Below are 25,990 nucleotides of genomic sequence, written 5' to 3'. Positions count from 1 at the left end.
TAGAATGTCCTGTAATTCCTTCATGATAAACACAGTGTGCTTTTGTATCATACCAAGGAGGGAATGGTGGTTGCATGGGAACCAAGGGATAAGGTCGTATGACATCTGCTTTTAACAGCGAATCATAGATCTCTGCATACGGTACTGGTAAGGTGTAAAAGAAACCTTTCATTTTCTTTTCGAGATCCTCTAGACTCTGCTCGATTAGTGTTATTTCCTCTTTCTTAACCCTTGGCTGGGTTATTGTAACACTTTTCGATGAATCTTTGCTGTAAGAATTGGCATTGTGACCTCATTCTCCTTTTCCGGTATGTAGGTCTTTTGGAACTAGATCCATCATTCGATCAATTTTGCCACTTTTCAAGACATTTTCAATTAATTCTCCAGAAATGACCAAATCTGCAAAATTTCTGGTTGCATTCCCCATTAGATGGTTTAAATAAGGAGCCTTCAATGTATGGACAAACATCACTGTGGCCTCTTTTTCTGACAAAGGTGGTTGAACTTGGGCCGCAGTATCACGCCATCTTGGGCATACTGTCTGAATGTTTCATTATTCTTTTCTCCAAATTCTGTAGAGTCCATCTATCAGGGACCATGTCTGTTACATGGCGGTACTGCTCTAAAAATGCTTTAGCCAAATCTTTCCAGGATCTAATGTTGGCTTTGGTCAATTGAGTATACCATTTTAAAGCCGGTCCTGTCAAACTATCCTGGAAGCAGTGAATTAACAATTTCTCGTCTTTCACATATCCTGCCATTCTTCGACAAAACATAGTAATGTGGGATGAAGGGCATGTAGTACCGTTATATTTATCAAATTCGGGAGCTTTAAACTTGATAGGGAGGATTAAGTCTGGAACCAAACTCAGCTCACTAGCATCAAATCCATAGAATGATTCAGTTATTTCTACGGATTTCATTCGTTCTTCTAAGCTCTTGATCTGTCTAGTCAGCTCTTCATTTACTTTTTGTTTCTCATTCAGCTCATTTAAATCTGGGATCACTGATCAGTATTAGATCCCCTATTTTCACATCTGATATAAGTGGATTTTTGCTTGAAGATGCAGGATCCACTTGTTGATCTTCATGTGATTTGACTTCTTGTAATGCAGATGTACGAGCATTGATTTGTATAGGGGTAGTACCAGAGTGATAAATTGATTCTGGTGGAAACCTAGGGTATATGGGTTCTTGGTCAAAAGATACAGGATTTTCCTGCATTTTTCCACTGATAGCCTGCCTTTTAAACATGTCCTCTATCTTCTTCATCATACGTCTTGTGAATTTGCAATGCTGGCTTCAATTTTTTCCAACTTCATTCTCATTTCTTGTTCTTTATGATGCTGTTCCTCATACGATTTTATCCTCCATAATTCTTAATGGCTTGTCTAGTACCGTAGTGATGTAGTATTTCTCTTTGGCCAGAGTAACTGCGATTGAAAATCTTTTAATATTATTTTTCAAATTTTTAATTAATGAATTTAACTTAATAAATAAAATAATAATTCATAGCGGAAATATGAAATGAATGATGAATGTATGCAAAATGCATGTATGAAAAACATTGATCCCAAAAAGTTAAGTCATAGAACCAACTTTCATCGGCATACAAAAGTTTCTTTATAATAGTTCAGAACTACAAATAAGGCATAGCTTTCCTATTAAGCTCTATAATTTCTTTCATTAACCATGACACCTTCTTTCCGCACTTAGAAACTGGATCAACTTGATGCTCAATTTTCGGCTTCAACAGCTAGTTCCCAACATATCTGGCAACCTCGCTCATTTGTATCATGGCCTCGAACACCATATTGCTTCTTTCTTCACTTCTTTCGACATAGAACTCAGTTGACTTTTGCCATCGTTCAGTTGTTCCTTCAAGAGTTTGCTCTAACTCAGTGATTCTGACTTGACAATTGTGCAGAATTTTTCAAGATCTCTAATGCGTCTTCGCAGTGAAGCATTTCCTCATTACTTTCTTTGAGATCATTAGGTCCTAGACGAACCTTTCTTGAAACAATGATTCTTCCAGTTGCAAAATGTAAGCATTAAACTCTGAGTTTTTGTTTCTAGACTGATCCAAATCCTCTTCAAGTTTTGTTCGAGCTTCTTGCGTTCTTTGATTAAGCTTCTGGATTTGAACATCTTTGTTTCTGCATCTTTGCATCCAATTGCTAGCCATCTCCTGTTCTACCTCAAGTCTGGTATTGAAATTTTTCCTTTCTAGCTCCCATTTTTCTTTTTCAACATTGGATTCTTCCATCTTTTGGCTTCTGATTTCAAGTTCAGCAATCAACTGGTTCATCTCAGATTCAAATCCCTTGAACATGCTATTTTTCTCGCCTTCAAATTTAACAAAGATGTCATTCTTCATTTCTTCTAAATCTTTGGCTCGATCTCTTTCTCTTTGCATTTCATTCATGATCTCACGGTGTTCAGCCTTGTTTTATAATTCGCTCTCTCCTGTCAACCTCGAAATCTTCCATTTTTTGCTTTCCTTTTTCCAGGTTTTTGAGTAGACAACTATTCTTTCCTTTCAACTCTTCAACTCGTCTTTTTTCAATATTCAATTCTCTGGTCATCTGTACCGTCGATTGACTGGGTCCTGATGCTTTTCGGGATTTATATAACTCCTGGTAATCTTTCTGTAAGGCTCTGTACTCATCCTCACCTTTTTCTTTATCTTTTCTCAACATTGCACATTGTGACGAATGAAAGTCAATGTCAACCCCCAACATAGCTTTATCTTGTCTCATTTGTTCTAATTCTTTCGTCCAGCCATCATCTCTTTCTGCTTCAAACTCAGCTCTCAGGATTTCAATCTCTGATGGAACCACCTTGATGCGATCATCCATAGAAATATCCTCATTTTGATCTGGTAGAGGAATATTTTCATTTTTCCTGACAGATCTCCATTCTTCATAATCAGGAGTTAGCATTTCTTTTGCTGCTTTAGCTCGGATACAAAAAGTTGTTTTCCAAGCTGTAACGGCTTCCATGATGTTTCTTTTATAATTTTTGCTGTGGAATGCAAACTCAGATGACTGTAGTCCAGCAGTGACAGGTATAAATTGACGACCTTCATATTGTCTTATAACCAGAAGTGGAGCATATCCAATTCCTCCCCATAATCCGAGCAACATTATCCAGTTGTAATCACCACATCTGTAAATGAATTCCCTTTGTATTTGCCACGGGGCTCGCCAAACAACGTCATTGCTTTGCAAATTTCGAAAGGCATTAATCCACATATCTTTTTTTATTTCTTTCGGCCATTCCTGCTCCAGAAATTCCTTTAATGGTGAATAATCCGTATTAAAGCGTCGGTATGAAACCTTTTCTGTTCTCCAGAAATGACTACGGATCCAAACATATAACAACTGAGTACACCCTGAGAATCGTCCACCTCCTAACCTTCTGCAAGCATTTAATGATCTGAAGGTCTCTGCTAGGATTGCAGAAACAGGATTAATCTTCTTTGGTAATTGTTCAAACAAGTCTACCACTGCAGCTTCAATATATCCCAATACTTTTGGGAAGATAACCATACCATATATACCCAGAGCAAATAGATCGAATCGTACTTTAATATCTGGATGGCTCTGAATAAGTTCTCTAATGTTGGTCCAAGCAATGCCTTCGCTTTCGCCTTTTTGTTTTGTACGGGCCGCTACCCATTCTTCTCGTACCCCGGCAATCTTTGCTAATTTAACTCGGAAGGGTTGAGTTTTAATTGACTTTGAATAGATTCGATTCTCCAAAGCCCCTTCGATATGTAACAAAGTTGTGTATTCTTCAATAATAGGGACCAAGTCCTCCTATTGAAAGTGAAGCAATTGTACCCTGGATTCCAGAATTGAACTAGGGCTCGGAGTAATTCATCATCAACTTCTACATAGAGCAGATATGGGATATCTCCGTAAGTCTGATAAAACTGCAATTTTTTGTTTAAATCCCAACTTTCCCAAATACCTCGCAAATCTTGCAGATCATTTTTTAGTGAAACTGAAGCATAACTGGCCAAGTCAGATACATAATCATCTGGCAGACTATCTCCTTCTTGTCTTTGTAAATCTTCAGCCCATTGTCTTACTTCTGAGTTTAGAATTACTTGACTTGAACCCTTTTTATCCATGGATGAAGGTTTTCCAATGAGACTATTAACACAAGGATCAATGTCTTTTATCCTGTATGATGCAATGCAAACAGAAAAATAATGAACACAAAAAAAATAAGTTAGTTTAAAGGATAATAACAGTTATATTTAATTTAAACATGCTTTTCTAAATAATTTAAATAAACATGTAAAATAAATTAACAGGAAAGACATAATTCATTCTCCTGTGTGTACCTATTTTGGACAAAATTTCGGCATGACTTCTGATTGGAAGAGTTTCTAAGGTTTTTTATATGCAGGGTTTCAGAACTAGGAGTAAAGGTACCCGAATTGTCCTTGTTAGTGCCCCCTTGGGTTGCTAACCCTCAATCCTAGTCCATTACAGACTAAAGTGAATCGAGTTCAATTCGAGGGGATACATTTCTCTATGCCTGACACGGAGAATAAATTCTCACGAAGACATAGAGCATATGAACCCCGAAAGTTACTTGCTAGGTCTGACACGGAGAATAAATTCTCACGAAGACGTCGCTTTCACTTCCACTTAAAAGGGACAACTCAATTATAGAGCTTTATGTAATGCAATGCAAGTGTTGTGTGTGAGGAGAAATGTTCAAACCTTTGACATAAAAATAAATACTGAAATAAAATTCTTGCAAATAAAATACAACATATTATAAAAATAATAAATAAAAAAAAAAATTAAAAGAAAGAATTAAAAATTAAATATATGAATTTTTAATTTTTTATTAATAGAGACAAATTATAATCGATTTTTAAAAGTTTGACCAGGGTCCCCAGCAGAGTCGCCAAGCTGTCGTAACCGGTTTTCGTCCGGGCACGAAATATTAAATTTTGGTGGGGAAATTAATGTTAATAAATAATTTTGAAAATAATTTGTGAGTCGCCATCGACCTTTTGGATCAGGTAGGTCGAATACCTAAAAATATTTTTTTAAAAGAGTTTTAAGAAAACATCAATTAAAAAAATGAACTGATCTGCGTTTTATAACCAAAAATTTGTTCTTTTTAATAATAAAAAGGGGTTCGTGGTCGGTTACGTTTAGGGAAGGATTAGCACCCCTACAACGCCCAAAATTGGTACTTTTTAATTATAAATTGTCTCTAGTATTAAAAATTTAAAAATTCAAAAATATATTTAATTTATAATTCTATTATTTCAAAATTATATAAAAAATATTTTTTATTTAAAAATATCCGAAAAGAACTTCTAGGTACCTTAAGACAGCTCTTTTTCTTTGATATTGATAAATATTAATTTAAATAATATTGTTTAATTTTAAAATATCAGAATAGGACATCCAGTTGTATTAAGACTGTCCTTTTCTTTGATATTAAAAATAAATATTTTAAAAGTTAATATTTATTATATATATTTATGAATATAAAAAATATTTAACAATAATAAAAAAGAATAATTCTATTAAACAATATATTTAAAAACAATAAAATAAATTAAAACATATAAAATAAATGACTAATTGCAGTAAAATAAAATTAAAAATCTAATTCATAATTAATCAAAACTATAGGGATTAAATATGTTATTTTTTAATTATTTTTATTTATTTAGTGACTAAAATAAAATCATCTAAAATTCGGATATTAGATTCAAATAAATAAAAAATATAAGCTAGGGATTAAAATATTATTTATTAAAATTAAAGGATTAAATACGTATTTATCCTAAATATATTATTTAATAGAAAGGACTAAAATAAATAAATCCACAATTAAAGAACCAAATTATAAAGATCTAAAATTAGGTTCAGTGACTAAAATATAAAGTTTAAAATTCAGAGGACTGCGGAAAGGATTTAACCTTTCTATAATTACGCACAGGTCCTCCCTTAAACGACGCCGTTTAAGAGAGGGTATAAATACCCTAGGTTGGCTGGCCCTTCGGGCCAACATCTCATTTCTCCTTTCTTTCTTCTCTCTCTCAAACTGAGAGAGATTTCTCTCTCGCCTCTCTCTAGGTTTCCCTCACCGGAGGGAAACCGGCAGCCATAGGCCACCGTACTCCGCCGCCGGCCTCCGCCGCCGGCCACCGTAACGGTGGTCGGAATTCACCAAAAACACCCCCAAATTGTAGATCTAAATACCCTAAGACCGATTCCGGTCTTTGTTTTCTCTAAAAGACTCCTAATCGGAGTAAATCTAAACAAAACCGAAGGGTTCTACCTTCTTAAACGGCGGTTTGGCAACGTTTGGCTTCCGAGGGCCACAAAGGCTTCAAGGGTAAGTCTTCTTCTTCTCTTTTCCTTTGGTTTACTGCTGTGGTTGTAGACTGGGATCGTTGGTATAGCTTATTTTTTTCCTTTCTCTGTTTTTTTTTTGTTTCTGTCTCTCCTGCGGTCTCTGTTTCTGTCCTTTTTCTTTCGCAGGTGGGTGGTGGCTTTTATAGCCACCACCGGTGTTCGTCTCGGACCGGTCCGAAGAGCGGGGCCTCGGTGAGTCACCGGACTACCAGTGGTGACTCACCCCGTAGCCTTGCATGGACGGCTGACGTTGATCTTCTGGAAGCATCATTCGGGACGTGGCAGCGGCGGAGGCGGTGAGGGCTTCTGGAAGCAGCAGCGGCGGCGGTGGACGTGTCCCTAGGGTATAGATACCCTAGGGTTTCCTCTGGCAAATGATGGACCGTTGGATCAAACCAGATCCAACGGTTGAGATTGAAGATGGCGGCTGGCGGCTGGCTGGATTAGGGTTAGGGAACCCTAACTGGAAACCCAAATATTTAGGGTTTCCGGTTGGATTTGGACCGGTTTCAGTTGGTTTGTAACTGAGCCGGTTTAATTGTAACTGGTTTGTATTTAATATATTTAATAATAAAATAATAATAATAATATTAATAATAATAATAATAATAATAATAATAATAGTAATAATAATAATAATAATAATAATAATAATAATAATAATAATAATAATAAGAATAATAATAATAATAATATGGATAAAAATTTAGTATCTTCACTTACAGTAATGTGTCTGGCTTTTCTAGACAATGCATCAGGGAAGGACAAAAAGCTTGAAATCATAAAAAGTCTTAATGCCGAGAATCTGCTTGTGATTGACTACTTTGTAAGTATATTCCTTGCTACACAAGATACAGTGTGATTTTTGCTACATGCTTACAGTAGAGATTGTTTTCTACTTAGATTAGATGCATGTGCAGGGTCGATAATGCCCTGGGCGAGATAATAATTTTATGCACAAAACATAGGAAGGAATTATATGATATGACAAGTTTTGTTCTTTCTCTACAAAAACCAATCATTTTACTGTAAATTCAATTTGAACTCACGTTTAGAGTTAAAAACAAAAGCACTCCCCTCGTTTGTCCGACACAATAATACTTTTAAGCAGGCCTATCATTTTCTGTGGTTATCATAAAAAAAAATTGGAGAGCCATCAAGTAAACACTTTAATGGTAATTTTCTTTATGCAGTGTCACATCAATTAGTTTTTATGCTAAATATCTTTGCTGGTAAATATATTGCTTTAGGGAAAATAACAGATTCTGGTCACCAAATTTTGAAAACCTTTAACAAAGACCCCTATTAGAACAAGGGTAAAAGGTTTAGAAACTTTTTCATATGCAATTCTTGTAAAGACACATGTGCTTTAAACAGATTGTGGAAGTTGCTTGAAATTAAAGCTTATGTACCTGAAAGAGTTGAGACTGTCTTTAAAGCCTTTTGCTTGGCTTTGTCATCATGCAAATCCAACTTCAACACAACCTTCTGCAATAAAACATGAGATCTTTTTCAGAATCATCCATGCTTTTTTTATAATTAATTTGTAAGGAATCATAATCGAATTTAAGAACAACCCATCAACAATGACCCCCTTCAAAAACATAAAGCTACACACATACAAAAATCACAAGTATGTACAAAAGAATCAAAACCCAGAACAGGAAAACAAATAATTTAGTCATAAACAGAAAGAATATCCCAGAATAGAAACCAAACCTTCATTTGTGTTTAGAACCTTCTTTAGCTTTTTGAGGGAATTTCAGAGAACGAAAAACACAAAACAGAGATGATTTGAAAGAAAGTGTACAAAATAGAAAAAGGAAGAAGGATAAAAAGGGAAGGAAATGTGAAGAGAATAGAAGAGATTCAAGGGAAGAAGTAATGGGATTTTGAAAAAGAATGAAAATTTGGACAAATTACAAAGGGAGAAAACAAGAAATTCCAAACAAAAATTAAAGTAGTGCAGAGAAAAAAAGAGAGAGAGCACTAATAAGTCTAATATGAAGTGAAGTTAAAACAAGTGGGCACTAAAAAGATTGAAAATTTGGACAGATTACAATGGGGTAAACTCACAATATAATGCACGAAAAATAAATAATTCACAAAAGAACGTTCTCGCAAGATTATTTGCTGAAATAGAGCGAAATCAACAGTGTGGCCGTAGGTCGCCATGCCTTCCGGGCGACCTACGACGTGGCTTCCGACGAGGGTCGTGTGCATGGGAATGATAGTGTGCATGGGACATGCACAACCCAACCATAGGTCGCCATGCAATCCCAGCGACCTCCTAGGTCGCCATGCATGCCCGGCGACATTCCCTGCTGCATGCTCGCCTGCTCGCGACCTTGTCTTTGGCCCCCTACTCCACGCTGCATGGTCGCCTGCTCCCGTTGCTTGCTGCATTATTGCAGCATAATTTTCGCTGCTTCATGCAGCAATTATTGCTGCAATCCACGAGAATCAACGGCTCGTGATTCTTCAATTATTGGTGCATTGCGTGATTCTTCAATTATTGGTGCATGGCAGTCGACCCTTTAATATATAGGGGGTATGATATGGGGTTAAGGAAGCATAAGAACGAAAGGGAGAAGAGTGTCGAGAGAAAGGAAAGGAAGAAGAAGAAAGGGAGTCCGGCAAGCAAACATCGAGGTAAATTTTTATTTTATTTAATTTAAATTAGTTTATTATTTTAAATTAATAGTTTGTTAGTTTAGGGTTAGGGTTAGTTTAGGGTTAGGGTAAAAAATTTACTTAATTAGTTAGTTTGTTAGTTAGTAGTTAGTTATATATAAAAATATGTAATTAGTTTGTGTTAGTTAAATAGTTAAGTTGTCATATGATTTGTTGAATTTATTTTATATAAAAAATTTAGTTAATTAGTTTTTAAGTAGTGAATTATAATTAAAAAATATTTTATTAGTTTAAGTTATATTAAAGAATAGTTTATTAGTTGAAGTTATATTAAAGAATAGTTTATTAGTTGTTTAAAGAAAATTCACGTTTAAGTTATATTTTAAAAAGTTTAGTTTGTTACTTTATAAGTTTATTATATTATAAGTTATTATATTAAATTTTTTTGTTGGGTTGTAAATTAGTTAGTTAATTAGTTACTTAACAGTAGATTATATTAAATGATTTTTTAAATGCTGTTGTTTAATTTTTTTTACATATTCATTCCAATGGCTGACCAAATTCCACTACTAAGACTTGACAATGAACATATTTCAAGTCATTTGGGAATAATGGTGAAAAAAATATTTGTTTAATGAATTATAATTAATAAATATTTGAATATTATTTTATGGTGATTGTGATAAATGATTCAGTCATTTGGTATGGAGGTAAATGTGGCATATCTGGGAATTCAGGTGCCCTCATCGCATCATAGTCTATCTCGTACATGTGAGGAGTAGCTTCATACGGTGCCGGAACTTCATCAATTGCACCTCCACCAAAAATATTTTCGTCGTCGCCCAAAACGGGTTTTTCGGTTTCTTCATCTTCGCTTGAATCATCGTGAATTTCTCCCCATCGATTTTCAGCGTCAATATCAACAACCAATTTCGGTATGTTTCTCGTCTCATACTCTGCTGTTGCAGATGTCCCCCCGACTTCATTTACACTTTCCAATATTGCCATAAAACTGTTCGGGAACATGTATGTCGGCTCCTCAAACTGACTATATAAAGCCATTTCAGATGGATTTTGAGCCACACCTCTTGATGACCCAGGAACATCATATATATTACGCACATCAACAAATAATTCAATAACTGCTATATTGGTTGACTCATGTAATCCAACCATGGTTCCAATATCATCATCTTCAAGTGGAACTGCAGCATATCTGACTGGGTTGGGACATATCATAAACCTATACCTCAAACCATCAACTGCAGCTCGAATTTTTCTTTCTATCTTATGCTTCATTTCTATAAATGTGATGTCTTTTTTGAACATCATATTTATTGGTTTTTCAGACTGAAAAACTACTCCGACCTCATTTTCCATAATCTGTCCATTATAATGGACAATCGTGAAAAAGTTGTTGCTCATTTTCTCTATAAATAAAAAATAAATTAATTTAGATTAAAATATTAGATAAGATAATTTCATAAAACATTAAATATAATATAATATACTATTATATTAATGATCAAATAAAATTTGTTATTTAACTTGATTAATTGATTGATTACTAATATTATTAATAATGATTTAATAATTATTATTAATAATGATTTGATATTTAATGATTTAATAATAATATGATTTAGTCATGATTACAATAATTATTATTATAAATATTAATGATTTAGATTTGATTAATCATTAGTAATTATTACTAATAATCATGATTAGTTTGATAATATTTTTTATTTTTTAAAAATATCAAACAAATTTATTAGGCAAAATATCGTGATAATGCGTTGGCCGGATTATTTCATTCAATTAATTTTTACTCTTTACTAATTTACACATACAATATAAATAAAACAAATATTTTTTTAAAACAACACTAAATATTTTTAAACACAATATTTTTTTAAATAAAAATTATCTCGCAAAAGTTTATATAATCTAATATAAACTTACTATCTAACTAATTTACACATACACAACAACAAAAAATGGACAACAAAAATAATAAATTACTCACGTATTTATGCCTTCCTCCTTTCCTTTCTTTCCTTTTTGTTCTTTATTCGAATCAATTTCAACATGGGCAAATATTGTGGAATAATGCCCTGTATGTGTAAACCGTTAATTTATTTAAACAGCAATAGCTCCTACAAATTAATTTTATATAATCTAATATTTTATAATATACTTAAACTAATAAACTATTTCTATTATAATATAACTTAGTTAAAATAACACACTAATTAAGCACTAATTAATTTTTTATAATATAACTTCAACTTCAATGAACAATCTAATATATGTTTAAAGACACTAACAAATTAATTAATATTTTTTTATATTTAATAACTTAAACTAATAAACTAATTAACTAATTTTTTTATATAATATAATATAACTTAAACTAACAAAACTAATAATTTATACTAACAAACTAATTAACTAGATTTTAGTTTTACCCTAAACCCTAAACTAACAAACTAATAATTTCATATAATAAATCTTCTTCCTTTTCTTTCTCTCGGCAAAGTTTATATGTGCTTATGCTTATGTCCTGGTTTCTGCTTCTGCTTCTACCCTAAACCCATATCATTTATATAAAGCAAAAACGTTGTACGAGTCATTAAAATTTGACTATTGAATAAAATAATATTAGGATTGAATCGTATAACTATTGAGCATGAAAGTCTTCAATTGAACAACAATATTTGCTGTATTTAACAGCTAAATTAACGCTGCAATCATAAAGCTATGGATGCAACGATGCAGCTACGGATGCAGGAATCTCCAGCTAGCTATGGATGCAACGCATGCATGAGTGATAGGGTTAAAGCTTGGTCGTGATGCAGGAATCTCCCAGCTATGGATGCATGATGATGCAGACCTACCATGTCGACCTACCATGTCGCCGGGACTCCATGGTGACCTACCATTCTACCATGTCGCCGGGACTCCATGGCGACCTACCATGTCGCCGGCCATGGCAACCTACGATAGAACCGATCCTTGGTCGCCCCGAGTGCCCCATGCATGAACCGATCCTTGGTCATCCTTGGTGCATGGCCCATGCAAAGGTTTGCCGAGATCAGACCACGTGAACAAAGCGCAGCGCGACCTATCCCATGCCTCGTGTATGGCCCATGCATAGCACCAAAGCAGCATCAGCGGGCAACAGCGGGCAAAGAACCAAAGCAGACAAAGAATGTTGGACGCCGGGCGTGCATGGCGACCTTATAGGACGCCGGGCGTGCATGGCGACCTATAAGGACGATGGGCGTGCATGGCGACCTATAAGGACGCCGGGCGTGCATGGCGACCTATGCTGTCACTGTAGAATTAACCCCATTCGAGCAATTAATCTGGCCAGTGCATCATCTCGTAAAATATTTTTTTAATGCATTATGTCGTGAGTTTTGCCGATTACAATGGGAGAAAATAAATGGATGCTGCCCCTCAAACATACTGTCTTGGGTTAAGGTGGCACATGTATTGGGCCGGTTCTGTGCATGTGACATTCATCAACTGTTTATTTTCTGCAGCCACTCCTCACTATCGATGTCTGGGAGGTAATCCGTGCTTTAAATAATCCCAAAAGTCTTCAAGTGTTAGTCTTATTAACCAATACTAATTCCATCTCTGGGATATTCTCTGTGGCAACAGCATGCTTATTTCCTTGATTTCCAGGTAAAGATTCATGACTCGTGATTTTGCTTGGCATTGTGTAATAAAAGAGGTTATATTTTTGTTTATAATGGAGTGTTGTTGCATCTGAAAACATTGTAAATTCTTCTGTTAGAATCGGCGACCGGATTACATATCAACGTTCATGGAGAAACTTGTATCTTGGGAAGCAGTTAGTGTTAGACTTGAGAAAGCAAAGGTTCAAGCTGCGAAGTGAGAAAAGATGAAGAGGAGAAACATAACGATCCAGAGGCTAAATGAATTTAGATTAATATAAAATGGTTTAAGAACATGCTCTAATTATATTTATATCTCTATTGGATCTTCAATTTTTCATGTAGTTTTGCGAATGTTTTTTACTGAAAAAAGTGAGAATAGGCACAGTTTCAATCCTAAAAGCAAACCCTTATTAATATATACATTTAGATATAATTAGATATATAATCTCATTGAATAATCTCAGTCATAAAAGAGAATGTTGTTCTCCTTAGAGAATATGGATTCGAGCAACTGTGTTTGTAGTGTGCGTGCGCATTATCGATCGGCTAAAAAAATTTGATCTTATATTTTCTTGTAATCACCTATACTATTAAAAAAAGATATATAACTGATATAATTTTTCAAATTAAATTTATTTTAAATTATTTATGTTAACATATTAATGTATAATTCATTTTATAATACACAAAATTATATATAGCCAATATGTTAAATATTATTTTTATTAGCCAATATGTTAAATATTTCTTTTATTTTTAAGGAAACATTTATTTATTATTATCATTATTTTAAATTGCAATTTAGTTTGTTGGTTGTTAAGTGAGACAAAAGTGAGTTACATAGTCAACCGTTCAGCTTTCCGAAGCAAATTTGTTGTTGCTTATTGTAACCCCCAGACCGATACAGGTAATCCGATCCGATCCGGAAAGTCACGTTAGGGCCACCGGAGCGACCCACTGTAATTATAGCGGAAAATTTAAAACTTTTTATCAGAACATGTAAACTTATAAAATCAGTTTTCACTATTTAAAAATAAAACAGATTTTCAAACTTGTATATAAATCAAAATACAATTACATGCCCCCTAATCACATGTACCATACTCTGCAACAACGTCGGACGAACTCCCTTACTGAAGTCGATAGATGCACTGGTACAATTCTTTTAACCTGAAAAGGTGAGTAATAGAGTGAGCTTTGGAAAGCTCAGTAATACAGATCTACCAGATGATGCTGATGAACGTGCATATGCAGATAAATATATATTTCCTTATTGTTTCCGAACATTTACAGATTTTTATGCTGAGCAAAGATCCTACTGATATTTCAGGTGGTAACGGACAATGAGCTTTCAGTTCAGAGAATTATTTCGGATGACTGAGTTCAGGAGATCAGAATAGGTTTTCTAGTGTGTTCCCAAAAACCATGTAACTTTTCAGATCTTTTTAAAACATATATATATATACACCCTCATCCTTTCACAATCTGTTTGTGTAGGTTCCCCGGAACCATACACCCCGCACAACCAGTAACAGTAAGGCCCTGAGCACACAGCCGAGGAGCCTGCAGTAATCTTCCTCCAACAATAAACCCCCCAGATAAAACATTTCTCTGTCGGTAAACGGAGATATCAGAAATCAAAACAGAATTCATATAAGATATCATAACAGAATCCAGATCAGAATCAGAACAGAATTCAGGTAACGTATCAGAACAGAATTCAATTCGGAAATCAGATAAAATATTTATATAATTAGGGAACACACCAGAGTTTACAGGTATTATTTAGAGGTACTGTATCAGGCACAGAAACACAGTTATTCAGTATGCCGATAGAATATCGGAATTCAGAATCACTATTGGAAGAGTTCAATAACTGACAAAATCATCAATTATTCAGAATATGACTTGAGCTGTAAGGAAGAAATGAAGATTCAGGACATTTACAATCTATGTCGATTGATCGGATTATCAAACAACTCTTAAATGAATAACTCCCAAAATTAATGCTTGTCGATTGATCAATTCATTGTTCTTCCAGGGTATTTACTCTTTAATACCACAAACTCCTGTCCATAGATCATTTTCGGAATCATCACTGAATAGATCTTCCAATGTCTTTATTTTATTTTTATGCTTCCAATATATCATGAAATACTGACGTGCTTGATTTGTAGTTCATGATCTAGAAGAACAGTACATTGTGTATGTTCATAACGTTTCCAGACTCATTCACATCACTTACTTAATCCTTAGTGCTTGAGGTTGCTTAGTTCATTTAGCATTCAAGTCTATTCCAGTTACTTCGGGATTTTCCAGAGTAATTCCGTACGTTTCTGAATTTCAGATACATATTGTACTTCCGTTCAGTTCAGTTTGGTCTTCGTGGTTGATTTTTGCCGAACAAATATCCAATTCTTAGTACCAAATGCAATCTAGAGTTGAGCTGAGCTGAATACTTCCAAAATTATCATTGACCTAAACTTGAGTAGACGAACATGCATTCAAGTAATATTTATGTCGTTCAGGTACTGACATATTATTAAGGTTGATCGGCTCACTTAAGTTATGTTCCATAACTTTTAAAGGTAGTCCAATACCTATGCTTATTTGGATTCCTTAATTAATCCAAGGTATTTACTTAGTTTAGGCCATAAGGTTATTTTGGTAATTTTGGTATTCAGTTTTATTTCATTTATTTCAGAGCTCGAGGATATCCAATCATTCCTGAGCTTGGTGATATTCTTGGGTCATTTCCATTATAGGGGTATTTTGGTCATTTTACAGATCTACGGTATTTCAATATTTTCCTGCCATCCGGTCTTATTATTTAATTCAATCTTATCATTTACTTCAGTCCTTTTGAACAATTCTGACAGCAGAATACCCCCGATAAATTATTCTTCAAGTATTTACTCATTATTCGAATATTTACGGGTCAAGTGTCTTTTCAGATTTTACAAACGGAATATCAGGAATTTTCCTTCACTAAGTCAGGATCTTAACAATTAAATCCGTACTTAATCGAGTTAAGTAAGAATCCCCAAAGTATTTTCTCATTCAGAGTCAACTCAGACTATTCTACCTCTTAAGGGCATTTCCGTAATTTCTTAACCAGATAATTTCGATATTAGCTCTTAACGAAAATAATATAATTTAGAGATCCTATGATTAATTGCTTTCTTGAATACTCTCTCTAATCTTGAAACGGTTCTCTTAACAAACTTCTAGTATTCTTCACAAACTCTCATAGGATTAAAAACCGGTTATCCATAATTTTCAAATAAAACTAACATTTCTTATGCACATCAATATTTTATCAGATCAATATATCTGTAAAATCCTTTTATCTAACTTCCATATTCAAATCTTGTCTTTTTATAACATAAGGGTATTTTCGTAATTTTACCCTACCAGAGTATTCTCATAATTTCTCATCCAAGTACCTTTAATATTTAACCTTTGATGAAAAAAACTATAAGTTATAGATACATGGCTGATTTCTTTATCACTAATCACAAACTTGTAATTTAATCTAATAATTCCTCGATCTCTTATATTAGTCATTCGATCCGTAATCAGTTACAGAATTTCTACCACATCATATCAAGTGTATAAATTATTCAACTCCACCAAAGTGACCAACATTATCTTGTTCATGCATTTATCAATATAAACATGTTCCATAAAGCATAAAGAGGTAGTAAAGTATTACCTCGATTTCTGTGTAATACTGATTGACCATAAAAATTCCATTCGAACATCTTTGATCTTCAATTCAACTTCCAATGTTTCCTCGGATCCATATAAACAGAAATTACATCAAAAACGGAGCTTAATTCTGAAAAACGGATCGAATCGGATGATAAATCAGTCAAAAATAGCTTACCGGGTTCAAATTTGGCAAAACCGACTTCGGATTCGGATTCAGAACGTCGAAAGCATAAAATATGGCTTTTCAAATATTTGGAATCTTTGGTCAAAATCAAAGTCAACGGGTTTGACCGGCAATTTCGAGGCCTTCGGGTTTGAATTTCGAGAAACAAACTGCGGAATCGGATTTGGAACGTCGAAAAATGTCAGGATAGGTATACTCGGTCAAAGTCAAAGGTCGTTTAATGCCCGGTCAAAGCCAGTCAAAGTTTTGGTCAACACTGGTCAACGGTCAACGGTCAACGGTCAACGGGTCGGGTCAACAGGTCGGGTCGGGTCAACGGGTCGGGTCGGGTCAGTTTGTGACCGGTCAAATGGGTTACAAAACCGGTCAAACCGGTCATTTTTCCTTTCCCACGCGCAGTGGTGGCGCATGGGGCACGTGAACAGTTCCCTGATATTGGAAATCTCCCGGAAAAATTCCTAAAAATTATTTTAAGTGATTTCGAGATACTTACAAAGCTCGGTTCAAATTTTTGAACGGCGAAGAGCTCGATTTCAATGAATCGGAAACTTTGACCGCTTCACCTCCTCACGCGCCGTCGCCGCCGGAAAAAGGGAGGACACCGGTGGACTCGGAACGGCTCAAGGAACACGATGGTGCAGGAGCTGTCGTAAACAGATGACCCGATCGTCGTGAATCGATGAAAAACCAACTAAAACCAAGTTATTACCGACGATACTTCCGACTGAAATTCACGACGACGGTGATGATTCACGACGAAAGGTTTGAGGGGTTTTGTTCCTCGGTTGACAACGAACACGATGGTGGTTTCGGCTCGTCGATCGGAGGTCGGACGACGAGTAGATCGGAATTGGAAGTTGGGTTGAGGGAGAGGGAAAACTGGAAAAATTTCTAGAAAACATACGGGGATTGGGGTTTATACATCTCATGTTTAAAAATGGTTAAACCAAGAGTTTAGCCACTGAACTTCCTACACTTCATAAAACGGTCTGCCAACTTTAAAATTTTACAATTTAACCCACTGTTTCTTTCAAAATACCAATTAAATCCACCACTTTATAATTTCTTAATTTTAGCCCCTAAATTGGGATGTTACACTTATTAACTATGTTTTTGTAATAATTACTAAATAGATAAGCACGTGAAAATTAATTGAAGTATAACAATCCAAAGGAACTTTTAGAGAAGTACACATAAATGAATCTATCAAGTGGTCTTAGTTATTAAAGAGAGTTGTTCTTCCTAAAAGTTCTAGATTCAAGCAGTTACGTCTACGAATACACAAATGAATCTATCAAGTGGTCTTAATGATTAAAGAAAGCGTTATTTTCCCTAAAAGTTCTAGATTCAAGCAGTTACATCTAGGGCTGTAAAAAGCTGACCCGACCTGCAAAACTGACTGAAACCGACTCGAGTTAAAACTGTTTTTGACCTGCACTGTGGCGATCTGAAACCGACTCGAGTCGAAACTGGTGTTGACCTGAACCCGATTTAGACCTGGAAATTATGGATCTGAACCCGACATGCATCCGACCTGAGAACGACCTGAACCAGAATTGAACCGAAAATATGATACCCGAACCCGAACTGCATCCGACTGATATGAACCCGAACCCGAGATTGACCTGGTAAATAATTGGTATTACCCGACCTGTTTTCAACCTGACTTGTTTTCAACCTGACCTGTTTTTAACCTGACCTGTTTTTAACATGACCTATAAATGATCCGACTTGTTAATGATCTGATATTTACCTAACTTTTATATTACCATAGACGAAATTATAAGATTTTAATAAAATTATGAGTTTTTTAGTTTATGATGTAATTAAAAAATTAATATGATTATTTTTTTAAATCTTATAATAAAATATTTATTATTATAATTAAATTAATAAATAGACATATTATATAAAATTATTTAATAAAATTAATAAATTTATTTAAATATAAATTAGATAAAACATTATTAATAATGCAAAGAAAATTTAATATAGTTTAATTTATATAAATTATATAATTTAATTTATATAAAGAAAAAATAATATTATATAAAATAACTTGAGCCTCTAAATTAGGAAAATAAAGTAAAAACTAGGAAAAGCCCACAACCCATAACCTAACTTCAACAGTGTGAATGAAACTGAGAGACTAAATGACTAACCCAAGTTCATTTTGAATTTAGCTTATCTTATAAGAGAGAAAAACAGTAAGGAACAATAGATTAAAAACGAAGAAAGTGAAAGATTTGAAGGATGATTTATAGTTGAAGTGATGAAAAACAAAGAGTAAACACCTTTTAATGCCCACTTTCTATACTACCACATGTGATACTGTAAAAAAAGTAAATGATAGGAATTTTGCTGTAAAACTTTCATCATATTAGAATTAGATCAAAGAGTTCCCATTGTTCTACCAATTCCTATCTATACAAACATATATAACACCGAGTCTACCAGTTTTATCCACAAGAAAAGATCTCACAAATTGATGGTGTAACCTAATCGACACCGAAGTCTCTCATCAATATTCTAATAAACCTCAACTGACGAGAAAATATTGGACAAGAGTTAATGAGCTATGACTGCCACTTTTATGTGATGATACATAACCATAAACTTGCATGGAGTAAGAATGGTAGAGGATTCTGCGACCAACAAGCTTTTTCAACACCTGCAATATATTCAAACACAAGGCATCAACATTCAACACAAAAAGAGACTGAACTTTGAGGTAAAAAATTACATCGATTGCTGCACAGACCTCAATTGCACGCCTTCCTTTGCGTTGAGATTGAGCACTAGTAAGTTGTCGAAGTACAACTCTCGAGTTATACAAAGGACTGCAATTTCAATTTCATTAACACCAAATGTTAACCAAATGTTATAATCATATCAGAAAGATAGCTTAGCATTAAACATTCTTACCCCTTTTTGAGGGCTCATAGCTACCAAGTCCAACAAAGTATAAAACATTAGGCTCATCTTATGAGCAATTCTGGATTACTTTGAAACTACAATGGGCATGGTATGCAACAGACTCTCTGTATTCCCTGATGGCAGGAGTACTACAATCAATAAAGCCATTTTAAACAATAAGTTTGGTCCGGAACCATAGATCGTCACTACCTCGGTCTGGAACTCTTTCTCCCCTTGCTTGGAATCGGTTGCAAGAACTTTCACCGCAACAGTCTCGCCAGTTGACATCTGAGCTTTATAAACTGAACCAAAGGCTCCTTGTCCTATTAGTGTTGTAAAATTATAAGTTGCTTTTTTCAAATCCCTGTACGAGTAACACCTTAAACGAATTATCACAGAACAAAGTAAGAAGTTCATGCAAAAGATGAACACATTCATGCCACAAACCACCCGACTACACTACTAGTTTTCTATATCAAGAATGAAAAGTATTAAAGACTCAAACGCATTCGTTCATTCAGGCCATTAGCTTGGTTTTAGGGGTATTAGTTACCTGATATTAAAACTATTGAACTGCGAGAAATCAACTAGTTTCTCATCAAGAATGCCCACTTTTACTGAAAACAAACAACTCCACATATTCCAAAACAGGAATACTGAGAAAAAAGAGTTTAGGAACTCCAAAAAGGTTTAAGGAAAGCAAAGAGCTTTTAAGTAGAACCTATATAAGTTTCCTTTAATTTCAGTTTCCAAGTTCTCTTCCTAAGCTTTCTCACCAACCAAACAGAGTAAAAAGCAAGAAAGGAAGGAGAATCGGAAGCCATAGTTATGTTAAAATCATCAGGCGGGAAATGATGCTGATTTTAGGGAGAAAACCCGCGTGTTTTTTAACTTTATTTGACATTGTAGTTTTGTCTCTTAGTTTAAAATTTATTCAATTGAGTCCAAATTTAATGATTTAATATATTAATTTAAGCTTCATATTTCAACTTCTTTTCAATTTAATCCAATTTAATGTTATAATTTATTAATTAAGCTTCATATTAAAATTTGTTCAATTTGATCCTTATGTATTTTTCAATTCTTTCAATTAATATATGTTTATATTAATAAATTAATATATAGTTATATACATATATTTTATATATACTAATGAACATATAATCTAGTTTGTATATACCATATACTATATAGGTTATATATACTAATTAACTATATATATAGTTTATATATACTATATAGTTTATATATACTAATGAACTATATAATATATTTTATATACTAATGAACTATATGTTTTATATATACCATATAGTCTATATATTATATAGTTTTATATACTAATAAACTATATAATGTATAGTTTAGGGTTTAGGATTTTTATATATAGTTCATATGTAAATTTATATAGTATATAGTTTATATATAATATATAGTATAAAATATAAACTATAATATATATAGGTCTATGTAAATATATAGTATAAAATATACTATATATATATATATAGATCATATGTAAACTATATAGTTTATATAATAGTTCATATGTAAACTATAGTTCATATGTAAATATTAACTATAGTTTATATGTAAACTATAGTTAGTATATAAACTATATATTTATGTAAACTATAGTTAGTATATAAACTATATAGTTATATGTAAACTATAGTTCATATAAATATCAACTTTAGTATATATATTTATATATATAGTTCATATGTAAACTATAGTCATATATATAGTATATAATATAAACTAAGTTTATAAATAATAAAAATATAGTAACAAATATAAATTATAGTATGTAGTTTATATAAATATAAATATAAACCCTAAACATTAAACATTAAACTATAAACCCTAAATCCTAAACCATAAACCATAAATCCTAAACCATATATACTATATATAATATATATATATATATATATAAACTATATAATATTTTAATATTTTAATATTTTAAATGGACGATGATTATCATCTGTTTCTCTTTGGAAAAATAAAATTAGTTTGTGAATTCAATTCAATTAGAAAAAGAATTATGTGAAATATGTGGGTGAATCTCATTGGTTGGATGGATAACCCACGGATTGGCATTTATGATTCAGTCATCGAACGGCTGACATTGTATCTTGTAGTCCTCAGCAATAACAGTGAAAAGCCGCTTAAAAGAATGAATATTATTGGTCGTTTTCCATCGCCCACGGATCAGACATTTGATAAAAACTCAGTCGTCCATACCTCAATTAGCTACGGTTCAGATTTACCCATTTAAAATCTTAAGTAAAAAGAATTTTTTAATTTTTGGGAATTTCGGGTCTAGCGGGAAGATTTAGTGCCCAATGGATTGGGTTAATTAGGCCCTCAATCCTTCATCAATCAGAATTTTTTTATTTTTTTATTTAATTTTTGAGTTTTTTCATTTTAGTCACGGTTTAATTGTAAATCATTTATTGAATTTTTTATTCAATACAATTTAGTCATGTATATAATTCTAATTTTTTTAATTTATCTTCTTTTTAATGTACATATTATTAAATTAATGTTAATTTAGAATCTTTATTTAGTCACTTATGTTTAATGATATATATATATATATATATCTATATATATATATATAGTTTATACATACCATACATAGTTTATATATACATGTAGCTACATATAGTTCAGGGTTTAGGGTTTATAACTTAAGGATTAATTTAGGGTTTAAAATTTAGGTTTAGGATTTAGGGTTTAAAGTTTGAGGCTAGGGCTGGGATTGGGTTTGGGTTTTGGTTTAGGGTTTAGGGTTTTTTATAAATATATATTTTATTAATTTATATAGTTTATGCATATTGTTTCTATACATTATATAAGTAATTTACTTTATATGGTTTATATATAGTATACATAGTTTATACATACATGTATAAGTTACATATAGTTTACATGTATACATATATTATAAGTTACATATAACTATTGTTATAGACTATAGGGTTTTATAACTATATAATTATTACTTTATATATGCATAGTCTTTCTTTAATATATATTTTATATATTACTTATATTAGCTATACACATATATAATATTATATATAAATTATAACATATAAACTATATTTTAAATATTTTAATATATAGTTTATATATATATATACTCTATTATAAAATAATATTTTATAAACTATATTTTTTATAGTTTATACATATATAGTTTATATACAAAGTTTATATACAGTTCACATAAACATAATTTATATATATATATATATATATCTCATAATAATTATATAGTTTATAATATAAATATAGTTTATAATTTTATATACATAGTTTATATATACAGTGCACATAAATATAATTTATATATGGCTTATAATAATTATACAGTTTATAATAATTATATATAATATATAATATAGTTTATATATAAATTTATATTATATATATATTATATATTTTTTAATTTTTTTGAATGAATGCAAGTTAGTATATTTTTCATTATTTCTTCACAATTTGTATTTATTTTGATTTAACCTTTTTGTGTTTTTTAATTTATTTCAATTTTAAGTCTTTAACTTTTATATGTATTCAATTTAGTCATTAAATTTATATTTGCATATTCCATTGTTAGTTGTTATTTATTTATATTTTGTAGTTGGCCCATAATTTTTAAAATGTGTTTAATTTAGTCCTTTTTTATATTAATTTAAACCTCACATTTTATATTTATTTTGATTTAGTCACTTACTTATGTGTGTTGTTTAATTTATATTTTAAGATTTTATTTGTAATTTTACATTTCTTCAATTTTGTCATTAATTTTATTTTTTTACAAAATTGATCCATGAATATTTATTTTTCTCTTATTTTACTCGAAATCATATACAATTACAACTTTCAATTCAACAATCACGAAATATGACAAAATAATTCATCCAAAAAAATAAAAACGACCCGACCTGAACTCAATCCGTATCTGATAAACATCCGACCTGAATTTTATCTATCAATGATGTGACCTGATCTGAACGAGATCCGACTGAAGTCAACCCGAACTTGAATTAACCTGGTCTTTATCTGCTTCAGACCTGAATTGTTTTTACCTGAACTGACATCGATCCAAACTGAAAATGACCCGACCTGAACCCGATCTGGATCTGGTGTCAAATCAACCTGAATTGGCATGTACCCGATTTTACCCGACCTATCAAGATCCGACTGAAACCTGACCGATTACCTGATTTTACAGCCCTAGTTACATCTACGAGTACACAAATGAATCTATCAAGTAGTCTCAATAATTAAAGAGAGTGTTGTTCTTCCTGAAAATTATAGGTTTAAACAATTACGTCTACGAGTATACACGGTGTCACTAACAAAAAAAAAACAATTTGAGTAACAGACTTCCAATGGATTCCAAGGGAAAGCAACCATCCTGTTAATGCACTAACGAAACTTGCTAGTCGATCCTTCAACTGTTCCTTGACGTCTATGATTCTCCTTCGGTTGTTCTTCAAACTTTACTGGACAGGGACAAATTTGGTCATCCTTAATGTAAAACGATGCCTGTCCAGGCTCCTTGGATATCTCTTTTTAAAATGAAAAATATTTTTAAATTCTAGAAAAAAAAAAACAAACCAATTCATAAGTTATTTAGTGGAAGCTTAATTAAATTTCAACTTGATTTATTTTAATATTTTTTGTTAATTATATAACAACGTTTATGCCCCCAACGCCAGGATTGAGAGCAACTTCCGTGGAAGACCTCTGGCAGTCAGAAAATTAAAAATAAAGATAAAAATGCAAAATACATGTATAAGTAAATAAATAAATACATAGTTGAACAATCTTGATATGCAGTCTTCATATGCGTGTCTGTAATGGGAAGTATTCCCTACAAATAAATCCCTGCGTAAAAATCTCTGCATATAGACAGATACGTAAGACCCGGCTAAATTTAAAAAGAGAAAACCTGAAGAGAAGGATACGCAGAAGTCAATGATAACAAGCTACGAGAAGGAATAAAGTCAAATGGGTTAAAACCTAAACTAAGGCAACACTACTCTGCTACCCTAGTTCTAAACCTTCATAAATTCTAATGACAGAAACGTATATAAAGTATAAGTCATGGAAATTATTACAAAGGCATTAAAAGGAAGAAATATATGTTACACCCTATGTCTGTGACCCGCACTACTCGGCTACCCTGGTCTTAAGTCTCCATACTTTCCTATCAGAGGTCATGTCCTCGGTAAGGTCTAAATTCTTCAAATCAGATCTCAAGCAGTCTTCCCACTTCCGTCTTGGTCGTCATCTCCTTCTGGAACCGTCGACTGTAATCGACTCTACCCTCCTGACCGCATCCGACGGTTGTCACCTAAGGATATTCCCACACACAAAATGATAGAAGAAAAAGTGTCATGAGCACACACAAAAAGTAAGCTATGAAGGTAGAGTTATTTAAAATTAATTAAAAAATACAATGTAAGAAAAAAAAAAGAAAAAAAAAAGAAATACATGTTGTCAATGACCAATATCAAACTAATAATTAGTTTGTCTATTAGGATGAGACACTAGATTCTTTAAATAATGTTAGGAGTTCGAATTATGGTGTTTGTGAATAGAACAAATTAGATTATGATGGTCACCCTCGTCTCTATAATACCCGATCTAAATTATTCGATCAATTGATCGGATATCGGTAATTATAAAAAAAACAACCAATATCAAGAATAATTAATTAATAATGACTTAAAATTTTGTTTGATCAACGATTTTGATATTGTTATATAAAGATTTAATCTTGAAAATATAATTTATTTTAAATTTAAATTTAAATTTTATGAATCACTTGTTAATTGATTAAAAGGATATGAACCCAAATATAATTAAAATTAAAATTAAGATTTTTTTTATTAATTTAAGGCGAGTACAAGGTAATTTTGATTTAAAAATTTCTTAATAATTTGATATTAAATAAATTTTTATTCCTAATATATCAGATAATAATAATAAATCCGTAATCACTTAAATCACTTATTTTGATAAAACTTTGAACTAAAACAAGTATAGTCCCTACCATCTGCATCGGAAAGAATGAGTAAAATTGAGTGTTGAATGCACGTTGACGAAATCTAAAATAATGGAAGCTTCGCTCAATCAATTTTCTTTGGTTGATAATATATTTGTACAATTTATCGCGAGATTTATCACAGTCCCAACTACGATAAATGCAAGGAATATTCAAGATCATTGTCCAATGATAATGGCGCACCTTCATTAACGAATACTCCATTGTTGCCTCCTCAAACCTTCATTTCCCTCTCTCTCTTCATAAAATTTGCAAAACCCAGTAATATATATATATATATTGTTTTTCTTCTGAACAGGCCAACCAAATTAAAGAATATTTTTATATATTGTCTTTGTTTTCTTCTACTATTCAATCC

The 25,990-nt window shown here is 32.4% G+C and overlaps 1 long non-coding RNA gene across 2 annotated transcripts in view; it reads left to right on the top strand.

Annotated features, from left to right (window-relative positions):
- The window catches only part of LOC120193683, a 37,119-nt gene extending 11,163 nt beyond the window's left edge, over positions 1-25,956 (top strand). Inside the window, exons 2-5 of one of the 2 annotated variants that reach the window (XR_005522879.1) lie at positions 7,148-7,227; positions 12,587-12,651; positions 17,855-17,860; positions 25,947-25,956. This is a non-coding gene — a long non-coding RNA (uncharacterized LOC120193683). Of the gene's footprint in view, positions 1-7,147; positions 7,228-12,586; positions 12,652-12,707; positions 12,732-12,843; positions 12,942-17,854; positions 17,861-25,946 lie in introns of those variants that run through there. The other variant, XR_005522878.1, reaches the window with a different exon arrangement.
- The last annotated feature ends 34 nt before the right edge of the window (positions 25,957-25,990 follow it).

The sequence above is a fragment of the Hibiscus syriacus genome, unplaced genomic scaffold (assembly GCF_006381635.1).
Source record: "Hibiscus syriacus cultivar Baekdansim isolate YM2019G1 unplaced genomic scaffold, ASM638163v2 tig00116996_pilon, whole genome shotgun sequence".
NCBI lineage: Eukaryota > Viridiplantae > Streptophyta > Magnoliopsida > Malvales > Malvaceae > Hibiscus > Hibiscus syriacus.
Note: the sequence above shows the minus strand (reverse complement) of the source record. Positions and strands in the feature narration are given on the sequence as shown.